Here is a 23825-nt window from a genome sequence, read left to right as displayed (position 1 = left end):
ATGTTAAGGAACTAGCCCAAGCTAGAAAAGGGCAGATGACAATCCAGATCATCTGGATCCAAAGTGCATGGCCTTAGCCCAGTGTCCAGTGAGGAATGACAACAGGCACATTGGGATTTGCCAGTGGGAGCTCTGATTAGGAGCCATGTATGAACTTGAAACAACTCCATTTTTTTGTCACAGAAGGGCAGGGCAGGGCTCTTACAGGAAGTCACATGTAACTGAAGGATTGTCACACTAAGCACCTGAACCAGAGGATTTTCTCTGGATCTCAGATCATGGACATTAGGACTTATTCTTCAATCTCCTGTCTATGATATTTGCATTCATTTTCTCATATTTTCCTTATGTGGAGCAAGGATAGTTGCTTTCCATGGATCCTGGATTCTTTACCACCCCCCTTTGCATTCTGCAAACATAACACTGGAATATCCGTGTTCACTGGCTGTGGATGCTACCTAAAGGGTGAGGCAGTGGGCAGGAGCCAACACGGCCAGGCCAGCTGGTCCTGCAGACAGCACTATGGCCCTGGTCCAGCCCCCAGCCTGTGCTCTAACCTCTTGCCCTGGAACGGGTCTCCGAGCAGAGGACCAGCCATCAGTGGTGGCCAGCTTCCAGAAGCGTCATGGGATGAGTCTGTGTGAGGCCATGCTGACCTTGCCTAACCCCTGGCCAGAAAGTGACCTCACTGAGCGTCTGTGAGGACTCCAGACACGGCGAAGAAAAGGAAGCTTGTGAGGCAGAAAATGACCTTCATGACTGACCTGCCTCTGGAAGGCAGGAAAAGGAGAGCCTCTGTTTTGGAGTAAAATCTGACACAGAAAACCAACGTTCTTGCCTTCTAGTCTTAAGCCCTTGAAAGTGCCCAGGAGTTTCCGTCACCATTACCAGTGCCACCCAGCATCTTGTCTTCTCCAATTACATCTGCTTTTCCTCAGGCATCAGAATTAACGATAACGTTTTAAATTACGTTTTCGGTGTTATTTAATTTCAAATGTCCCAATACATTTCAGAAATTATGTATTCATTTTTAATGTATATTTTGAAGGCAATGCATTCCACAGTATCATTTTCTCTTTGTGATTTGCAAATATATTGCATTTCAGCTACATGTGTATCAAATACATTCGGGAAAGAAGAGAGTTTGGAAATCTCGCCACCATTTGTAATGTTTCTTTGGAAAATATTAGAAATTAAAGGAGCCACTTTATAATCAAATTTTAGTAACACATGAAGTAGGGAATGGCATGCACATGTTAAAGTGGCCATACATTTCCTTAGTTTCTTGCTGGGGTGTTTATGACGGGTAACCCAGTGACATGCACCAGACTGCGAGTTGGCCTTTCTCTGGGGCTATGGATGAAGAGGGCGTGGCTGGAGTTCTCTAAAGGTTAACAGAGTTGTTCAATGCCCAGGGGAAAGGGGCCACCCTCTGGGCTTTTGTGGCTTGTTATGATGTTTGAGAGAGGCCTGCCAGGAACAAAACAGGCAATATTTGTGTAATTGTAAGCAGATCCTTAGATCCTTTACAGCTGAGATAATTTGTACAAGGAAAGGGGCTATCTTTATTCTTTATAATGGAACCGGGACCTCATTCCCTTGCTCTGTAAGGCCCATTAAGGCTGCTGTCCCTGGTGGAGCAAATGGTCATGAAGGGATAAATCACTAACTACTAAAGTCTTCCCAAACTAGGGACATGAGCTCGGTAGCACAGTAGTGCTATTAATGTCTGGGCAACTTGGTTAGACAGAGAGCTCCGTGAAGTCCAAGGTGTGATGGAGAGAAGGTGTGATTTTACAAATTGTATGGCCTTGGCTAGTCCCTTACCTTTTAAGGAGCAGGTTTCCTGGGTCTAAAAAATATATACTAGAGCAAGGTTTTAAAAGGGAAATGATTGGAAATTTAACTTGGGTGGTGAGGAACACGGATTCTGGAACCAGCCTTTCTGAGCTCAAGGCTGGCTGTCACTTTGAGATCTTTGTGACTTTCAGGAAAGCACTTATCTCAGCACCTCCATTTTAGTTAAAATGGGGATTAACATTTTAGTTAATCCCCAGAAGGGGATGTAAAGGAGGCAGTAGATCAATGATTTAATGATTTTCTCTTAGCATTAATGTTCTCTCTCTCTCCCTCTCCCTTCCATTAAATATGTTTCTATTTAGAACCTGGTATACAGTCAACTCTCTACAAAGAAGGGTTCCCTATCATGGTTACTGTTGTTTTTTCTGGAACCCAGTCCTGCAAATACATAATTGAATATCATCTTAAAGTGTATTTTTTATTATGAAGAATCACGTGCAGCCCAGCCAGTGTTGCACAGTGGTTGAGTGTCGATTTATGAACCAGGAGATCATGGTTTGATTCCAGGTTAGGGCACATGCACTGGTTGAGGGCTTAATCCCCAGAAGGGGATGTAAAGGGGGCAGTAGATCAATGATTTAATGATTTTCTCTTAGCATTAATGTTTCTCTCTCTCTCCCCCTCCCTCTCCCTTCCTCCCTGAAATCAATAAAAATATATATTTTCAAAAAACACATGCAAACAAAAATACACTGTCTGTCCACATGCAGCACACTGACAATGGCAGACTTTTAATTTGTGCTACCTGTTTCACTTTTTATTCTGTGTAGACTTTGGGACAAAGTTTTCCTGACAGATTTTGTGACTGGATTAAGAATGTGGATTAAGAATGCTAGTGTTATTATGCTAAGCAAAATAAGCCAGTTGGAGGAAGATAAATATCATATGATCTCACTCATTTGTGGAATATATATATATATATTAAAGCCTAAGTGACCATTCAACCATTGGACTGGTAGCTATGATGAGCACTGACCACCAGATGCTCAATGCTCAGACATGGAAACATAGAACAGACTGATGAATCTCAGAGGAAAGAGGGGAGAGCAGGATGAGATTAACCTCTAGTATATGTTGTTGATTATACTATAGGCCTGGTGTATGCATTCGTGCACTTTTGGGGTCCCTCTGCCTGGCCTGCGGGGATCAGTCTGAAACTGGCAGTCCAACATCCCCTGAGGATTACAAGAGGGCACAGGCCAGGCCAGGGGATCCCACCACGAATCAGTGCACTGGACCTCTAGTATAATGAACAACATAAACTGATGAACAAAAATAAGAAGCATCAAACAGACTATCAAACCTCAAAGGAAAGGTAGGGGTGAAGGTGTGGGAATAAGAGATCAATCAAAGGACATATGCGTGCATATAAGCATAACCAATGGACACAGACAGTGAGGGGGTGGTGAGGGCATGTATTGGGAGGTGGAAGTGGCTGGGGAGAGGTCAATGGGGGAAAAAGGAGACATACGTAATATTTTAAACAATAATAATAATAATAATAATAAAAAGAGTAACTAATGGGGGTAAAAAAAAAGAATGCTAGTGTTTGTTAAGATCCAGGCCTGCCTGTGTTCTCCCAGTGCAGGATTGCACAGATGCTGCACTAGTGTAGCATGCATGCCAGAATCTCAATGAAATGACCACAGGGCCAGCCAGGTCCAGGCACTTTTGTGTCCCAGTCCAGGGAGGTTGAGCAAGTGGACCTGCATCACGTCATGTTGTAATATGTGCTGTGACACAGAGTTCTTACGCCCTTCTACGTGTTGGATGCGTCTGATCTGACTTTTGTGTTTGTCGGAAAAAATGGGTTAGCTATTGTCAGTAATTTGATATTAAAACAAACACATCTTGCTTTTCCTCTTCTAAACTTCTGGAGCAGTCTACTCAGGAACCATCCTGAGTTTGTAAGAAGGGTGATTATAACAACAACAACGAACTATCATTCACACTGTTCATTCATGTGAATCAGAATTTCCTCACCACTAGTAAACCAAAAGCAAATTGAGAAACAACCTGTACTCTGGGACTTGTGTAAGATAAAACCATTACTCTCAATATCATTTTTTTTTTTTTAAATTTGTGCATGCGTATTGAAATGATCTCAATGTTTTCATTGATTGGCTTAATAATAAATGAATGTTTGACTTTTTGTTGATAAAATTACATTTACACTGGCGAAAGAGAGCTTTTGTTATTTTATAATAAGGTGACAACTGGTCACCCTGTCTATGTATCTGAGCTCTGAGTAAGATTTAGTTTTGAAAAAGGATTCTGCTGCTGAGATTGTTTTAAGATCACTGTGGCTGATGATCCAGTTTGGTGAGCAAATGGTTTGTTACCCAAACCTGGACACACTTGAGAGCTAAAGGGACTCAGAGTGGATGAGAAGCAAATCCTGGCTCTACGGTTTCTTCCAATTCTAACAGGCTAGTATTTGCTTTGATTGCAAATTACCTAAAACTTTTTAGTAGAAGTCACCCTTAAGGGTCATTGTTCTGAATATAAACCCAGCCTCTTTATTTGATAATAAGTATAAAAGATGAGCTAGAAAATAATTTCATTAATACCCAGTTACACCTTAGACTTGGTTGGTTAAAAATAAAACTTCCTCATGTCACATTACTTTTGTGTGATTCACTTCATTTCTCATTGAAGTGAAATGGAAAGGAAAAATGTTAATTAAAGGTTGTAGGGATTTAGGCTCCCATTGACTAAGGCTTTATTTTGTCTAAACCAATCTCTAGGGTGAATAAACACTAACCATTCCCTGAGTAGTCAAAACGCATGTGGTCTGCTACCTCTGGATAATCTCAGCCAACTTCTCATCCCCAGAGGATTAGTAGTGGGAGGAATGCTTGTGGGCCCAGATCAGATGCTTCTAAGGCCGAAGGCAGGATCCAGTCTACCAGCTAATGTGCTTTGTGTCATCCTGTTCACACACATTTGGCTCTTCACTGACCTTTTAAAATTGCTTTATTTTAGTGGTTATTACTAAAACTCCCTTCCTCCCTCCCCCCTTTTTTTTTTCTGGAAGGATGCTGAGTGATCTCCCGGCCCACTTCTGTTGGATGGAAATAATGCCCTGATGGCAGTGGGTCAGGTGCTGTCACAGCAAAGCAGATGAGCTGCCCTTGAAGATTTTGGCAAGGTGTGTCCTCTCCCACTTTCAGTCTCTCACCATAAGTATGATTAGAGCAGTTTTCAGGTTATAAAGTGTTCTTGCCCAGTACTACTTAAGAATTATGCTCTACTTTTTTTTTTCTTTCTTTTTTTTATTATTATTATTATTATTTTTTTGTATAGCTGTATCTGCCTACTGGCTTTAAATATATTTAGGAACAAGGAGTCCTTTTTTGGTGAGTTATATATTCATGTGAGCGCTTTAGCTATACTCTATATTTTTATTTTGGTTCATATTGAAGTGCAGAGAGTTATATAAATGATGACAAATGAGCATCACACTCAAGCCCTTTGCTTAGTCAGCTGTCAGCATTTGCATGGGTCTGATTCACTAGCTGAATAATCGGTTCTGCCTCTGGTTTCCTTTCTCCGTCTTTTCCAAACCCTACTCAAGGCTGGAGTAGGTGATTCCAAGACCCATTGTGTTCTCTCAGGAGAAAGCACTTTCTTGAAATTCCTGAAAAGTCTAGTCCTCTGAGCTGTGGGTTTGAACAATGTATGTACAGCTCATACATGGGTTTTAATATATAAATTTAAGTAATTTATGCATAGATTAATACAGAAATATAAATATTTATATGGGTGATCAGAACATCAATATAAAAATGGAAAGGTCCATTTTTTTTGTTGCTATCAATTCAGCTATTTGTAGGACCATGATGTAAACAAGGAAGAATTTATCATATTTCAAATAGTAGCAAATAAACACCTTCTTGGTATAAAATGTTACCTAAGGTGCCATTACTTGCTGAGCAGAGCTTGATCACAGATAATAACAATCCCTCCTCTTTTCTTATCTAATAAAAGAGAAAGATGCAAATTAACCATCACTCCACTATGCTACAGCCAATCAGAGTGAGCATGCAAATTAACCCAACAAAATGGAGGTTAATTTGCATATGCAGGTATAGAGCGGAGTGAAGCCTGCTATGAGGGAAGGGGGCTGGTGGAGGGAGCTACTGGAGGGGTGCTCCAGACAGAAGTGAGCATGTGCTGGATCCAGATGGCTGGGAGTGGGGACGTATGGCTGCCAAGCCCCAGGTGGCTGGGGAATTGGGGATGTGCCGGCTCCTGGGCAGCTGGGAGTGAAGTCAGGGTCTTATTCTTGCATGAATATTGGGCAATGGGCCTCTAGTCTGAATATAAGCTTGTTCTGTGCATTTTGTATTCATTACTTGCTCTATCCTCATAGCACTGTTGAGATAGGTACTTTTATTGCCCCCATGGCATTTACTAGTAGGCAAGTCTTCGCAGTTGGCCAGGTGTGAGCTAGAGTGACTAAATTCGCTGGTATGCTCAGGAATGAGGGGGTCTCAAGAAATGGGACTCACCGTGCTAAAATCAGAAAAGTCTCTGGCACACCGGGAAAAACTGGTCCCGCTGAAGGTCTGGCCAGAAACTGCACCCAGGAAGTGGGCTTCAGAGGGTGCTCTGCTAATTAGCATGTTATGCTACCTGAGCTCCATGGTAAGTTTGAGTTCGCAATGGGCAAGCCTCAGCTTCTTTCCCGAAGTAAATATTCAAGAGCTTGACTAAGCCATTAATATTAGGGTGGACTTGGGAGCATCCCCATTGACAAGGCTTCCCTTTTAGTTGCATAAACCTGACCGTGTAAGATGTTCTGATGTAAGTCAACTCAAAATTACTATTTTCCCTTTTCAGGGTGTAATTTTTTGAATCCCCTCTCTCCTTTCCCCTACCTTGCAGACCCAATCCCTGCAGCTTAGTGTTTCCAAGCACCACTTTATCCCCCCATAAGGACAGAGCTTTCCTAACGGGGCTCACACTGTAGAACTCTGTTGTATCAAGCACAGCATGCTGGCTGAACGTGACTTTAATCTCCTGGTTTACATGATTAAGCGTGCAGAAAATTCAAGGCTTTTCTCCAAAATCCTTTACAGAGGAGGGCCAAAATGCCTGCTTGCTTTTCAACACATTGCTCTTCTTTGGATTCTGAACTCTGAGTTGGAATTAATCTTTCCTTTCCAAAGAGGACTCCTTGGGACAGAACTCCTTAAAGAACCAATGGGTGCCTGAAGACCTCCTGTGCCAGGTCCTTGATTGTTCCAGAGGCAACCTTTTACTTTCTTATATTGTTCTTTTTTGTATTGTGCTGAGAGTTGTCCATCTACAAAGTTAGCAATTCACCCTCCTTCTGCTTTCTACAACAGCCAGTGAAGGCAGCTTGAATTTCTCTCTTCAAATTTTTCTTATCCAGACCAAAGTTCACAGTTTCTTCACTTATTCCTCCATTTACATTGAAATAAAGGGCAAAATCAGTGGTTTTAAAAAATATACTCTGAGTTACCAGATTATTATGATCTCTGAACACAGTGTACTCAGTATACTTCTCTTGAGTATCTCATTTATTTGATATCCAAGATACTATAAATTGTGCATCTGATCAGTTTTCCCCTTTGCAACTGGCTGATAGAAGGCTCAGGGAAATAGGTGGTTGATTTCCAGCAAAAGTCTAGAATACATTTGGTATCCATATGAGGTAAAAATACACTGAATGGCCAGATTATTATGCATTCATATATCATAATAATCTGGCCACTCAGTGTATATTCTTACTGATTTCAGAGAGGAAGGGAGAGATAAAAACATCAGTGATGAAGAGAATCATTGATCGGCTGCCTCCTTTTTGCCTCCTGCTAAGGATAGAGCCCACAACCCCAGTCATGTGCTCTGACCATGAATTGAACCGTAACCTCCTGGTTCATAGGTCAATGCTAAACCAGTGAGCCACACCAGCCAGGCAAAACTAGTGTTAAATCAGTGTGTAATTATTTTACAAGTTTACATTTATAATATTTATTTACTATAAAGTCAGTTAAGAATAATAATGGGACTATACATTGCTATAAGGTTCAATATTAATGGGACTATACAAAAAAAATTGAGATGAAAGCTTATAGAATTTTGTGGCAAATTTGCATCAGCATTTAATTATCTTCCATATTAAGGATATCCTGGGCTGCAATTAGTATCTGTTTTTCCAAAACTTCCCCTTGCAATCAGAGGATTCTCTTTCATTAGACTGATGTAAATGTTTGAAAGAGGCATCACAGGACATTTTTGTTTCACAATTTAACTGCTAAAAATACCTAGCAGCTGCTGCCTTTTTTTTACAATGCATGCATAACTCCAAATAGAAAGCTTACCATATATGGCAAGCTATCTCTCACATGATGTCACTGTGATGCAATAGATCATGGTAGTCTCTTCTTTTTATACAACTGATTATCATGTATGCTGTGACACAGGCACACACTGAATGGATGTGCTGGGGCCTAACTTGACATTTATTGAATGTGGCATAGCTGTGCTCACCTGTCTGTACAAAAGTAACATACTCATCATTTTATGCAAGCGAATATATGCAGGGCTGCGTTGTGTGTGTGGGAAGAGGAGTAGAGGGAGAGGAGAGAGAGGGAGGCTTCTGAGTGATTTTTATTTTCTTTATTATTTTTTGTATTTTTGGAATGTTTTATTTATATTTTTTTAAAAATTTCTTTATTGATTACGGTGTTACATATGTGTCCTTATTTCCCCCTTACCCCTCCATCCCCTCCCCTCATGCCCTCCCCCCTGTTGTCTGTGTCCATTGGTTAGGCTTAGATGCATACAAGTCCTTTGGTTGATCTCTCCCCCTCACCCCCACCCTCCCCTACCTTCCCTCTGAGGTTTAATGGTCTGATCGATGTTTCTCTGTTGCTGGATCTATTTGTGTTCATCAGTTTATGTTGTTCATTATATTCCATAGATGAGTGAGATTATGTGATACCATATTTATCTTTCTCTGCCTGGTTTATTTCACTTAGCATAATGCTCTACCGTTCCATCCATGCTGTTGCAAATGGTAATAACTCCTACTAATTTTTTTTTTTACTGCAGCATAGTATTCCATTATGTAAATGTACCACAGTTTTTTTTTTATAATAAATATTTATTGTTCAGATTATTACAGGTGTTCCTCCCCCCCCCCCATAGCTTCCCTCCACCTGATTCCCCAACTCACCCCATGCCCTTACCCCCTGCCACTGTCTTCATTCATAGGTGTAAGATTTTTGCCCAATCTCTTCCCACACCCCTCAGACCCCCTTCCCCCTGAGAATTGTCTATCCCCTCCCTTTCTATGTCCCTGATTCTATTATATCACCAGGCCATTCTGTTTTTCAGGTTTTTTATTCACTTGATTTTTAGATTCACTTGGTAGGTATGTATTTGATGTCTTTTTGTTGTTCATAATTTTTACCTTTACCTTTTTCTTCTTCCTCTTCTTAAAGCATTTCATGTAATCCTGGCTTGGTGGTGATGAACTCCTTTAGCTTTTTCTTGTCTGTGAAGCTCTATGTCTGACTTTCAATTCTGAATGATAGCTTTGCTGGGTAGAATAATCTTAGTTGTAAGTTCTTGCTATTCATCACTTTAAATATTTCTTGCCACTCCCTTCTGGCCTGCATATTTTCTGTTGAGAAATCAGCTGACAGTCATATGGATACTTCCTTGTAGGTAACTAACTATTTTTCTCTTGCTGCTTTCAAGATTCTCTCTTTGTCTTTTGCCTTTGGCATTTTAATTATTATGTGTCTTGGTGTGGTCCTCTTTGGATTTCTCTTGTTTGGGGTTCTGTGTGCTCCCTGAACTTGTAAATCTATTTTTTTCACCAGGTAGGGAAAGTTTTCTGTCATTATTTCTTCCAATAGGCCTTCAATATCCTGTTCTCTCTCTTCTTCTGGCACCCCAAAAATCCGAATGTTGGTACACTTAAAGCGGTCCCAGAGGCTCCTTACACTATCCTCACTCTTTTGGATTTTTCTTTCCGCCTCTCTGGTTGGGTGTTTTTTGCTTTCTCATATTCTAGATCTTTTGTTTTACTCTTGGGGTATGTTGATCTACAGTTGAGTTTCTGTATATTCTTTATTTCAGACAGTCAATGCTTAATTTCTGACTGGTCCTTTTCCTTTTTTTTTTTTTTTTTTTTTTTTTTGCATTCTCATTAGGTCCTTGAAGGTCTCACTAAGTTCCTCAGAGGTCTCTTCAAGTTTCTCAGTGGTTTTTAGAAGATTCTTGAATAACATTATAAATGTGGTTCTAAACTATGTGTCATCTAGTAATTTACTTTCCTCCATCTCTCCCATTCATGACATGCTTCAGTCTCTCTGCATTTTGGCTGCCCCCCTGTGTTGATGGAGTGGCTTTGTTTGGTCGGTGACCTATAGGGACCAGTAGTTCAGCTTCTCCAATCACCTGAGATGGTCCTTCTTAGTACACCCCTTTGTGGGCTGAGTGCAAACTCTTGGTGTAGTTAAGCCTTGATTGCTGTTGGTTCACTGGGAGGAATTGACCTCCAGGCCAATTGGCTGTGTGAACCTGCTGTGTCTATAATGGAAGGACTGCTGCACTGGAGACATGCTTATGGTGCAGGCCTGGTTTCAGTGGGGTTTTGGTCCTCACTGAGTCTGCCTCCTGAATGTGTCACTTATGGATGTGAGGAGTTGGAATCTGGAGATCCAAAATGGCTGCGTAGGTAAACATCTAAACTGCTACCATGCACAACAGTTTCAAGACTACAACTAAAAGACAAAACGTTTATCACCCAGAACCATGGGAAAGTTGGCTGAGTGGAAGTTCTACAACTAAACGGAAAGAGAAAAGAGCATTCAGGGCACAAATGATGAAAAACTGAGGTACAGGAGGGCACGCATGATCTGGACTGGCAGCTGGCATTGCTTTCTTCAACCCAAAGAGAGACAAGCTCTCCATCTCTCTGCAATCCAGTTTCTGGGAAGAAGCTGGACTGTCTGCCATTGGGTCCAAAAGTGAGGGTGGCTTGCTTGCAGAGCTGTGTATAAGAATAATTGCTGTGCTGGGACATGAGACACAGTCGAGACAGCTCACTGCCAGCCTTCGCTGTTTGCCATGCCCTAGCCTAGTGACATCCTGAGACTCCACCCTGCACAATCTACAAACACACCAAAGCTCCAAGCAGGGGCTTTTGCATATAAATGGCCTTCTCTATTGAAGTTTAACCTAGCAAACTTGCAACCCAGTGCAGACAGCTCCAAAGCCTCCAAGCTCTGAGCATGGAGGAGAGGACTGTGGTTCTCGCTGTAGCTCCTATAGGGTGGCCTCAGCAGCAGCTGAACTGCACCCCATTGGAGATACAGAAGCCAGTGTACCTAGTGGTCAGTGTGAGACACTAGATTTTAACTCCTCACATCCATAAGTGACACATTTGGAATGTTTTATAATAAGCATATGATATGTACTTTCAGAAATTAAGCATTTCTTATTTTTAATTATCAGTTTAGGTATGACTCAATATGCTAATAATGTAAAAATAATTGTTTAATAAGAAACTACCGAGAAATCACTAAATATGGAGTCAAAATGTTTCTTCCTCCCAATTTTCAGGTTTTCTTATGAGAATATGTAATGTTTTTGACAGTTTACTAATCTTTATTTTATAGACTAAAATGACAGAATTACTACCAAACATAGAGATTTTATTCAGGACTACATTAAAAAAAAAAAGACAAGTTCACACCTACAGTACTTCTGATATTTTCAGGTCATTAAAATATTTACACAATGAGGTAGGAAAAAGATCATTCTGAGAACTATATAATGATGATTTGACATGGCAGTGTAAGTTAATGAAATATACTAGTATGTCTGAAATGGACCAAATTTTGATATCCAATATATTTGAGTATTTTTTTTTATAATTTAGAAATATTGAAAATATAAATTAAAGTAAAATTCAAATTAAGTATTTGTAGAACCCCAAAATATGACCATATAATCAATCTTGAAAATCCATAATCTCTCGACAATTTAAAATATCTATTCTATCAATTAATCTAAATTATATTTTATACCTCTTGATAGAATTTTAGGTTACATAGTATATTAGCTAGGGCTATAAGGAAGTGCCACAGATTGGGTGACTTAAACAACAGATATTTATTTCCTCATGATTCTGGAGGCTAGAAGACCAAGATTAAGGTATTTGCAGGGTTGGTTTCTTGTGGGGCCTCTTTCCTTGGCTTATAGATATATGTCTTCTTTCTCCCTGCATCAGACATGGTCTTCCCTCTGTACATGTTTCCGAGTGCAAATTTCCTCTTCTTAGAAGGACATCATGGGTTAGGGTCTACCCTAATGATCTAATTTTAACTTAATTACCTCTTAAAGGCTCTACCCTCAAAGACTGTCACATTCTGAGGTACTGGGGTTAGGACTTCATCATGTGAATCTTGTGGGGGACATGATTCAGCTGATTCATGATTTTCTATATTCTTGTTAAAGAAACGACTTTCCTTCACAAAAAGCAATATCCAACTTCTCAATTTTTATTTAGTTATGTGTTTGGGTATAGATACATTTGTAGAAGTAAAATGTACATGTATTTATGCATTTCATAATCTGCACTCATGCAAAATTGTTAAACATTTTTAAAGAATCATTTGACATTGTAAGAAAAAATACTGTTTTGGGGGTTCTGGAATGACTTCACCTTTGGCTATTTGCAATTATCACATGGACTTGTATAAACCAACCAGTATCAAGTTAAAAGAAAATCAGATCAATGGTTAGAAAAATCAAAACAGATGCTCATTAGATTTGTCTAAGTCTGAATTAACTCCACCTTTCAAATTTTGTGGGAATTGTGTTTAACATCTGCAGAACAAAGCAAATACATTTAATTCACCACAGCCTCGAGTTTATAGTTCAGATTTGGCCCTCTGATCTATTATATTTGTGCTAAGAAGCTAAGGAAGTAAGTTATAAAAACAGAGAAACTAGAAATATTAATTTTTCAAGTCCAAGATAATCATCCTCCTTAGGTTTCAGTTTGTGTAACTCGGGGAAGTTTCTGGTATTAAAATGGAATATTGTCCATTCTCAACTTACAAACCAGCTATGTTCCAAAAATTCATTTGGAAGCCAGTTATTAGGCATTCTCAAGAAATTTTCCCATAGAAATAATGTTATTTATGATTACACTCTTAGGCAAGCCTATAAAACCCTGTTTAACTCCCATCACACCAAGTATAGTATTGATAGTATAGTGCTATGAAACCTCCTTACCAACTGAAGTACTGCCTTGATGGAAAAATAAATAGTGTCATGAGGATAATATACATTTTTAAATCTACTGGTGTGCTTTTCTCATTTGTACTCCTCTCTGATTTGCCAGAGGCATCCATTTGTATCAGGGGGTTTAGGATTGTTACCGCAGGAATGCAAAAAGTCTGTATTCAGCCTTTGACAACTGGAATAGAATTTTCGAGACTATATAGTCTCGAAATCTAGAATTTATCCAGAGTGGAAGGGTTTTTTAATTTCTTAGTCACTCATAACATAGCCACATGTCTACAAAGAGTTAGACCTTTCAGGTGCTCTAAGCCAGGGCTGGAGAGAGCTCAGATTGCCACGGGAGGGGCACTCTTGCTTTAGGAAGGGTGGAGTGCAGAGCAGTAGAGACGGACAGGAGTGGACGCAAGTTGTTAGACTTGGATGTTAAAGATGAGGAATGATTTAGATGAATTTAAAAAAAAGTTAGAAGAAGGGAGGCCATTTTATTGTGCTTGCTATTCTAAACTCCAGCAAGGAGACAAACATGCAAAGAAGTCTACCCAACATGAGACAGCCATCACTGGTCCTCCATCAAGCCAAATGGAGTGACCACCAGCTGTCCATCAGCAAACTCTCAAATGACTATTACAGGACTTATCGCAACATTCTGCTGCGGACAGCAGTAAAATCCAAGGGGCTGGGCATAGATCCAAGAAGTTATCGTCACTTAACAAACGTGTTCTGTTCATTAATCTTCATTTCACCCCCACCCCCAGCAGAGTGAGGTATCAGATTAGTTACATGAAATAATGAATCTGTATTTGCTTTGCATATTGGACAGTTTATAAATGTATAAATTATTTGTTTTGTTGCTTTAAATTGTCTTCAAAGGAGTACTATGAGATAAATACAATATTATCCTGTCACTGAGAAAATTGAAGCAATTGTGCCCCTTCCCCCACCCCCCCCACCCCCCCAATTACACAGCTTCTGGTGGGGAGAGTTAGGATTTGAATCAACATGAGTCAAGCTCTGAAACTCATGCTCTTTCAAATATTTCAGCATTAGAGTTTGGAGCATTGGGAGCACATATTCTCTTTATATCCTTTATTCTGGGCTGTGCAAAAAGGGCAGCTCTTGGTGATACCTTTCGAGAACTAGGGCTGGGAATGGATGGAGGTTAAGGTCCATGGAGTGAATAATAAGGCTGAGGAAACCTTAGAAACCAAATCCTCGGGTTTATATAGTTCCCCAGGGCTGCTACTTGTTCTAGGCTGTTTCCTAAAAACCCTCATCTCCTCAGGGATTCACTTTTCTGCTTCTTTTTTACTCTACTGTTACCTACCACCTGACCAGGGCCCCTCTCTTCTGTTATTCCCTTCATTTATAAATTCATTTTTCTTAATTTTCCTTAATTTGCTTTTGCAGTATGGTAGTGCTGTGAAGAATATATGTCACAGGACAATTTAATATATCTTTCTGGAGATTCAGTTTTCCTTAATCATTTTAAATAGTCCAATAAGACACTCATATAATAAGTTGGGAGAAGGAGAGCAAGCTTGGTAGAATTTTAAGGCATAGTTCAATACTGCCAGTGAGTGTTGTTTGGGCTAAAACCCTAGATCCTTGGGGTATTTAATGAACTTTCTGGTTAAGGTAGTGTTATTATTTTTAAAATTTATTTTTATTGATTCTAGAGAGAGAAAGGGAGAGGGATAGAAAGAAACATCGATGAGAGAGAATCACAGATAATCTGTCTCCTGCATGCCCCCCTGTGGCATGGAGCCCACAACCCAGATAAGTGCCATGACTGGGATTGGCACCATTACCTCTCAGTTCATGGGTCGATGCTCAACCACTGAGCCACACTGGCCGGGCTAAGGTAGTTTTATTTTGATGGAAAACTTAGAGAATAAGAGTGCTAAAGGAAGTAATTTTCACTTTTTCTTAGAAACTTTCCTGCTAAGAATAGTATGCAAGCCAGGCTTTCTCCTGAAAAGTAACTAGGGCAAGGATTTACCCTGGGAAACCAAAATACAGAGGGAGGGTGACCAAAATAAATAAATAAATAAATAAATAAATAAATAAATAAATAAATAAAGAAGGAAGAGAAAGTTAAACAATAATTTTAAAGGCTTAGCACTTACTTACCAAGAATAATTAGCTAAAATAGGAAGCTACCAGATGGCTCAGCTGTGTTATTAAAACCCATCTGTGAGCTGCATTACGAATTGGGTTGCTTAGTTGAGGGAGCTGTGTGCTCATGTCAGCTGCCTGCTCCACCTTCAGCATTGCCAGTAAAGACTCTGCTCCCTGTTTGCTCTGCATCTCAGATCCCATCTTTTCTTCTCCTGTAACGACATCCATCCCCTTCTCTCCCCCTACCCCCCACACCAGGACCACCACCATCTGCTTTGTTTAAAAAGGTTTGTCAAGAGAGGTTAAATGTAGGACTCTGTATACACAAAGAAATGAGGTCATTGAGCTGTTACATACATGGTGGCTTTTCTTGATTATTTCTGGGTGGAAAGATACAGTGGTCTAGAGAAAAAGAGTGCAGATAGTGGTGATACTTTAAGAAGACGGGAGGGTAGGGGTGACAAGAACAAAGTGCGGGTTTACACACACTTCCTCACTCTTCCCCCCCCCTTTTTTTTGGCAGCCCCTCTGCCCCCACAAGATGGAAATGGATGGTTTATAGAAGATCTCTCTGATGGGCAGCCATGTTGGGACAATTCTGTGAAGTAGCACATGGTAGGTTGCTTATAACTAGACACATTTTTAGATCCTCCTCCAATTTGTATAGGATCTCCATCCCTTTATAGATCGATCATATATTAATTGGTTTATATTTAAATCAGGATTCTAGAAATTTCTAAACAATTTTATTCTGAGAATTTGATAACACCTATACCTTTAAGCCCAAGTGTATCTTCTGTGTTCAATATTCACTTGAATGGGCATTCCTTCCTCTCATCACCACATCATTATCATCATCTGTCTCTCTTTCCCGTAACAGCATATGCACTGTGGTTCTGGGAACAGCCCCACCCTCATTGGTTTCTGCCTTGTTAGTACAGACAAATGTTTGATCCTCCCTGGACTAACAAAAACAGCTTTAGCATCTGTCCCTGGAGCCAAAGAGCTATCCTGGCTCCTGGGAATTCTGAAATCTGGTTTTCAACTTCCCTTTTCATTCTCAGAGTTATTCCATATTTTATGATGAATTAGCTAGATTTCTCCCATGATGTATTTAGATGCCCTGTATTCTCAGAACTTGCTCTAGAATCCTTGAGGTCATTCATATAGAAGATATCAATGTGAATGTCCTCATATAGTTGGGAAAATTAGCATCTACAATTGCTCCAAATCACCAAAATAGTGACTTCTGTTCTAAATATCAGGAGACTACTTCGTGCTGAAGGTGAGATGTGTTTCTTTTGCCAAAAAGGTGATGTGCGTGGTTAGATATATGATTTCAGTTCAAATCCTGCCTCTGCAAATATGTATGACTTTGGGAAAGTTACTTAATTTCTCTTTGCCTCTATGGAATTGATAATAGCATCTACCACAAAGACTGTTATAAGAAGTATATGTGAAATGCTGAACACAGACACATAGTATAAGCAGTCAATAAAATATCAGCTCTTATTATTTAAATAAAAGTTGCTTTAACTCAGAATTTTATAAAACTTAAGCAGGTTAGACACTTTTCTAATGAGTCATTGGAAAATTAAGGTGCAAGCCTGTTTGATATATTAATTATTACCTTTGTGATTATCTTATCCTCTCAGTTAGATTACATACTTTCTTAGAGCAAGTCCTCAATATTGTAAGAAGACACACATGGGCCTAACAGTATCTTGCATACGTATCAGTCATTCAATGCTATATATACTAAGTGAATTAGCTTAAATCTATTTCTTTAGTACTCATCATGTGCTAGAGATAGAGGATACAAAGGAGTGAATGGTGGTCTCTGTTGACAAAAAACTTACAGTCTGAGAAAAACACACACATGTTCCATGCTAACACAAATTAGACTCTGGCAAGTGGCACCATGGAGACAAGTCCATTTATCCTTTCATCACAATGAATTATCCAGAAAATGATTATTTAGGGCTGATGTGGCATCAAACACTGTGCAAATAATGGAGTTAAATTAGAGAAGAAGAGGGATGTGGTCCCTCTTTACTTTCTAAAAAGTAAGTGCTATGAGAGTACAGATAAGGGAGTTTTCAATCTGACTTTAGAATTAGAGAACGGCTCCCATAACAGGTAGTGTTTATATGTAGCAGAAGTAAGGAGGAGAGGGCATTTCAGGAAGGGAGAGCAGTCCATGTGGTGTAAGAAGATCTCACATGTTTGAGAAACAATTAACAGCTTGGGGTTGCTAATGCTCTGGACACTTGGAAAGAGCTCCTTTGAGCTTCCTGAAGTTTAAGAGTCTGCTTTTTTATCTTTGTAGTGCCAGCATTCACTGCAGTGCCCAACAGATATAGCTGTTCAATATATTTGTTGAATAAATAGTTGAAGTGGAGAATGAAGGTAGATTTGGTTGAAAAGAAAATAAGATGTAGATTGTAAAGTTCTGAGAGTGCCATGCTAAGACATTGGGTTTGTTCTGAAGCACTGGAAGATTATGAGTATTTTGAGTAGGGGAGTGAAACAATCAGATGAATGGAAATATAAAGAGAGAGGTAACTGGATGATGGTAACACAAACCTAAACTTTGAAGCTGTTGAAAAACAAAAATGAGCCATTCTGCAAACACGTGGGTTGTATGTGTTGTACACACTGAAAATATTAAAGTAGAGACTAGCCATCTGTTGGGGAGGAGGTATAGAAGATTCTCTCACTCCTCTGAGTAGGAGTTTGGATCAGATGGCATTCCAGTTCCCCCACACTAAAGACTTTAGTCAGCTTCTGAGGAACTTACTCTTTCTAGACCCACTGGGAACAATCTCATTGTTCTGTCTTATTATGCACCTTCCTGTTTTCATATCTAATCAAGAAGCACTAATCTTTTCAAAGAGCAGAGTCCTTTGTGAATAACATGATTAATAAATTCGGGGAAGGGTATAGATAATAGAACCTTCCCATGGGCTTTTTTATGCAAATTAATAAAAATACCTATAACAATTGGATGCTATATTTGGGCAGTGAAATTAGCTAATTTTAAAAATTACCAGGAAGTAGAGTGACTTTGGCTCTAAGGATGAAATTGCATGAGGAGCCTTGGGCAAGGGCTGGCCAGACAGAAGGGTAAAGTAATGAGCTTTGTAGTGCCTTACTGTGAAGCCTTATTGGGCCTCACCTATGCAGGGCCTACCCCAGAAACTCTGAGGATAAGGAGTCCACAGAGGTGGTAGCTGCTTCAAGTTCCACTTCTTTCTTTTTCTCATCCCAACCTCTCTCTCTTCCAATTAACAATAAAATTTGGAGAGAGAAAATCCTCAAGAATCTGTCTTCTCCACATACTCTTTCTTTGCCTCAATAAGAACAGGAATTCACAATTAGATGATGTTGTGGATATTTGCTTTTCACTCAAGGTACAGAATGCCAAGAATCTCTCATAAGAAGGAGAGCTGAGAGGGACCACACAGTCCATTCGGCAGAGAAGAAGAATGTAGCTACAATGCAGAGCTTCCTTGCTAGAAGAGAAAGGCACCTCATCCAATAGTGATGGGTTTGCTCACCTGGAAATTGTGAAAAGTAACATAAATTCCCTCTTTCAGTGTTCCTCTATTTAGAAACTGTATTCAAAGAAACACACCTCAATGGCAGGAAAGGTACATAGCAATGAAAACAGATCCGACGCAGATAGGAAAATAATCTTCCAAAACATAGTAAAATGAATCTTTTCCTAATTTAATTTTACTCTACAATGTTAAACGAGAGATAGACAAATATGAAACTAGAAACAAATTGTGCAGCTTTTCAGTTTAAAACTAAAACAAGCTAAATCCCCCTTTGTCCCCTCAGAGTTAAATCCTTCAGTTTTACCAGTGTGCATTAGATACAGAAAATGCAGCTTTAGAAATGACTGAATCTGAGTTAATGAAGAGGAACTTTCCTCTCTGATTATGAGTACCTTTCTCTTAGTCAAAAGTAATGTTAAAGAAAGGTTTAATCTATGCGTTACCTTTAGGGTAAGACATTTTTTAATGAATTATTTAGGCCTGAGTTGGCAGTGCTTCCAATCAAAATGATTAATGTCACAATGAAAACTGTGAAAAGCAGCAACTCAGGACTCACAGTTCAGAATAAAATCACAGCCTCAGTTGTTGTCTTCTTGCTATAGATTAGAAGAAGGAATCAACATAGTCCATTCCAGAGGCTGGAGTCCTCTTTGCCCCTTTTGTGGTCTGCTGCCTTCTCAGCCCTCCTCATCACTCTCAACTCCTATGGTGGTGGCTACCCACCCTTTACTCTCCCCTTCCCCGCTCCCTGGGAAGGAGGAGGGCTCTGCTTCAGACAGAAATTCCCTTCCCACGGAGCAATGCTTTCTACTTTGGAAACATTCTTGTTCTTGTGGAGCTCTCTGGCTTTCCTCCTCTTGAGAATGAGAGCCTTGATTCATCACCAAACAAGCTGGTAAACCAAGGTGATCATGAGTGTTCAGATGTCATCCTCCTAGGTAACCATATTGGCATTTTAACACATACCTCCTGAAACCTTGTCTTAACTCTGAAGGGTGTCTAAAGAAGGTAGGAAAAGGGTACCCAAACACCAGCCACTGTAGGAAGGTATTTTGGATCAAAAGTCTCCAAAACAAATATTTCTGCCTCTTTCACCCAGTTTTAGTCCTATTATTGACCAAAACAATCCTGAAAAGGAAATTTCTAGAGTAAAAAAAAAAGAGAGAGAGAAAAATGTACCTTTGTCACAGCTCTTCTTTTGGTCTATTCTTTGAGGAACTTTGGCCATCATCACTCCCAACTCCTATGGTGGTGGCTACCCCTTGCCCTCTGTCCATCACAAAAAGGATTTACCAACCAACTTATTGGACAGGTGTCAACATGTAACCACCTGGGGTAACTGCTTTTCATTAACATCCTGGGATGACTCCAAACCACTTCTGATCACCTGCCTCTTGGTTTAACTCTTCCACCTTAGATGGATTTCACTTTTCCTGGGGTTTTATTAAAATTGTTAGCTTGTATGACAGCTAATAATTCTAGTTTGCGGGAAGGAATTAAGTGGCTTATGTTGTACCTTGGCAGTAGTACATTTGGAAATAAAAGCAGACTCAAAGCACTCTGATTAATCTAGGAAAATGAGCCTCCTTCCCCAGTGGGTATGCCTTCCGCCTTGGCAGACTAATTTCTGATGCCAGAGCCTGATCTTAGGGATTTTGGGTCTTTTTTTTCTCTCTCCTTCTTTTGTTGTTGTTGTCTTAGAAGAATGAACTGAGCACTACAGTCATGCCAATTTTCCTGTGTTGAATTAGGGTAGTGCCTTGGTTCTTTCTGAGCTCCCTTTGATCTGGATGTCTGGCTGCCCTTGGGGTAAGGGCTGAGCAGCTGCAGCACACAGAGCAATGTTCTGTGGGATGCTACCTGTCCCTGTGCCTCCTTGCTCAGTCTTCCTGGGATATGCCTGTATGCATAGACAGGACCCACATTCTTAGGCTGGCTATGAGGAAAAGACATAGTCGTCACAGAGTGGCATGCCGTGAGCCTGTTCTGAGCGGCATGGTAATTTGGACTGCAGCTGCCACAGTTATGGCTAAATCTTACCAGATGACATGAGAACAACTGTGTTAAAATAAATAGACTTGAGCCCACGATTCTTGTTGGGGATAATGGGTTACATAAGGGGTGCTATTTATAGATGCAAAATGCTAAGATTTCAGTGGTCCCATCTCTTCTACAAATGGCATTTCCTTAGTTAATTTCTGTTGTGAATTTGTATTCCCCATAAATCTTTGTATAAATTATAAAAATGGAAAGGCCAGTTCCTAGGAGAGCAACATTGCATGTCATATCAGGAAACTTAAAGATTAGCAGAGCTTCTGTTTGGGAAATAACATGGAAAATTAGAAAACAGATACCTAGGCTTTCAAGAATAGGTCATCGGCATTAAATTCAGTACAGCCAGTGGTGGATAAATGTCACTACCCATGTGGCTTGAGTCTTTTGTAAATGTCTTTCACTGTGGTCTTATGCAGCAAGTACATATTGGCTATGCTGTGCTGTAGGTGTGACAGAAATAGAAAGGGAAAGATTAACTTTGGTCCTATTAATCTAGACTCCTTACCTTCATATTTATGATCTGATTTAACAGTTAGGTTATCATTAGATTTTATCATCACTGCCTTACAGATGAAGAAAATGTTGCCCAACGTAATTAAGCAACATGTGCAAGTTCACATAGCTATACGGCACAGACACAGTCAAACCCGTTGTCTAGATGTCTGCTCTGGTTCTAGTCCAAATCATGTGGAGGACAGTGTTTCTTCCCAGGTCTGAACTTTTCAACTTGTGGGCTGATCCCAGGCTATGAAAACCCTAGTGCTATTATCAGGAATCTTGTAACTTCTGTAAATCCATTGGTGTTCCAAACAGCCTGTGGCTTAAAAGTATCTTCTACTTATATGCATTATTATTTTTCATATATATATATATATATATATATATATATATATATATATGCTTTTATAGTCAAAACAGTTATTCATCTTGATAGCTAGTAGTAGCATCAGATCATATATTTTGCTGAATAACACATACCAAAGTATAACCACATTTGTAGGGAAGGAGGCCATGTGTTCATGACTGTTTTTAAATTTAAAAAAAATGGTCTTCATATGCAAAAACATTGAGGATCACTGATCTATTAGTGTGAGGTTTATGCCATTGACTGGAATTGAACCTGGGACCCTTCATTGTTTAGCTGATATGATACTCTATCTATTGAGCCAAACTAGCTAGGGTAAGGAGATTGCATTTTATTTATACTTCTTCCATATATGATCTTCACCCCACCTCACCCCCGCACCCAAGCAGTAATGTCAGTCATTTTACAAGTGTAGGAGAGGAACTGGGATACAAACAATAAAAGAGAAAATTCTCCATGTCCTTTGTTAGCAACTAGATACATCTGCTGGAGACTGTGGATACCAGACAAAAACTCACAGTGCCTTTCAACATTCTGTTCACAGAGTGTCTTCATACCTGAGCATCTAGTCCTACCCAGCAGCCTCTACTCCCTAACTGGAAACAGCGCGGGCCCGAGAGAGATGCAAACAATCTCTAAAACCAACAAATAAATAGAAACTTAATAGGTGTGGAGGCAAATAATTTATAAACATGCATCCATGTGATTTGGTGACATTGGTTTTCCCAAATTAAAGTTTTGTAACTTGTCCATGCAGAGCAATCATGGAAAGAAATCTATCTTCAAAAAGACTTCCGATGTTTTGAAACCAAGAACTTTATGTGGTAAGTTAGGTGTGTTGTATTGGAAAAAAATGGGAGAAACCTGCTACACCCAGAAATCATTGTAAAACATGCATGAGGACACCCACACATATGAAAGGCACTGGGAATGGCTCCATGGAAATGAGTGTTCTCCAAGGCTGTTGGGGGATAAAGACACACTTTTTGAAGATCCTCTTTATTTGGTTATCACATCTCCTATATCCAAGTCCATAAAAGGATGAAAGGGGAGAAAAATAACCAACCAACTTGACATCAGTGGATTTAGACTATCTTTTCTTAAAAAAAATCTGAATGTCAGTTGAATTTGAACCTGCTCTCTCCATAATGTGAATCTCCTTACCTCAACACAATAGTTTACTGCCTGTCAGCAAATGATGGTGAAGTTGTTTGTTCCTCTAGTCCTGCTATAAATCTAGAAAGTACAAAAAAACTTGAAGTTTTTTTGGAAGTTTTAGACACAAGGACGTTGGTCCTTTGAAAACATTTCTCATTTGTTTTCCTTTAAGAGCAGGGTTTTGTCTGTCTTGCTCCCTGCTAAATCCCCATCATCTAGAAGACGTGCCAGGTCTGGGTGTATAGTAGGCACTCAATAAATATTTGTTGAGTGGATGAATGAATCTCTGGCAACAGTTGGTAGGCTGGACTGGCTTCTCCTGGCATCCTCTTCAGCTGCAGAAAGGATAATTAATTGCCACTACTGCTTGATTTATGTTAGCCTTTCATCATGAACACTGCCATTTTGCTTATTTGCCAGGGATCAACTTAGGTGAGATTAATTAACCAAATAGTTATTGAGTGAATATTCGGCTCTCATGAGCTCTTATGTCCAGTCTCTTGCTTTGGTGAGCTTGAATGGCAGCCTAGAGGAATTTGAGTTTTGCTCTATTCTGAAAACATTTATGTAGAACTAAAGTCTTATGATTTTCTTGTATTTAAACATATTAACCAAATCAAAGCCATCCCATCAATTATGGATGATTTAATTTGTTCTTATACATTGTTATAGTTTCTAAATTGATTATGTCATGGGTGCATTTTTTTTAACCAGTTAAAAAAAAAAAAAAAGAGGGGGAAACATTTATCAACTTCACCTGGGACTTTAAATAGGATGTAGCATTTAAAAGGCATGGCCAATTTTTCTTTCTTTAGGGCCTGAATAGTATATCTGCCTGTGCAGAGGGGGAATAAAACAACATGCCTTGTGCATAAATGCATGAAGGGCGATCATTTCTGCAATTGGGCTGA

The sequence above is a fragment of the Pipistrellus hanaki genome, assembly GCF_964339955.1.
Source record: "Pipistrellus hanaki genome assembly, chromosome: 3".
NCBI lineage: Eukaryota > Metazoa > Chordata > Mammalia > Chiroptera > Vespertilionidae > Pipistrellus > Pipistrellus hanaki.
This window is presented reverse-complemented; position numbering follows the sequence as displayed.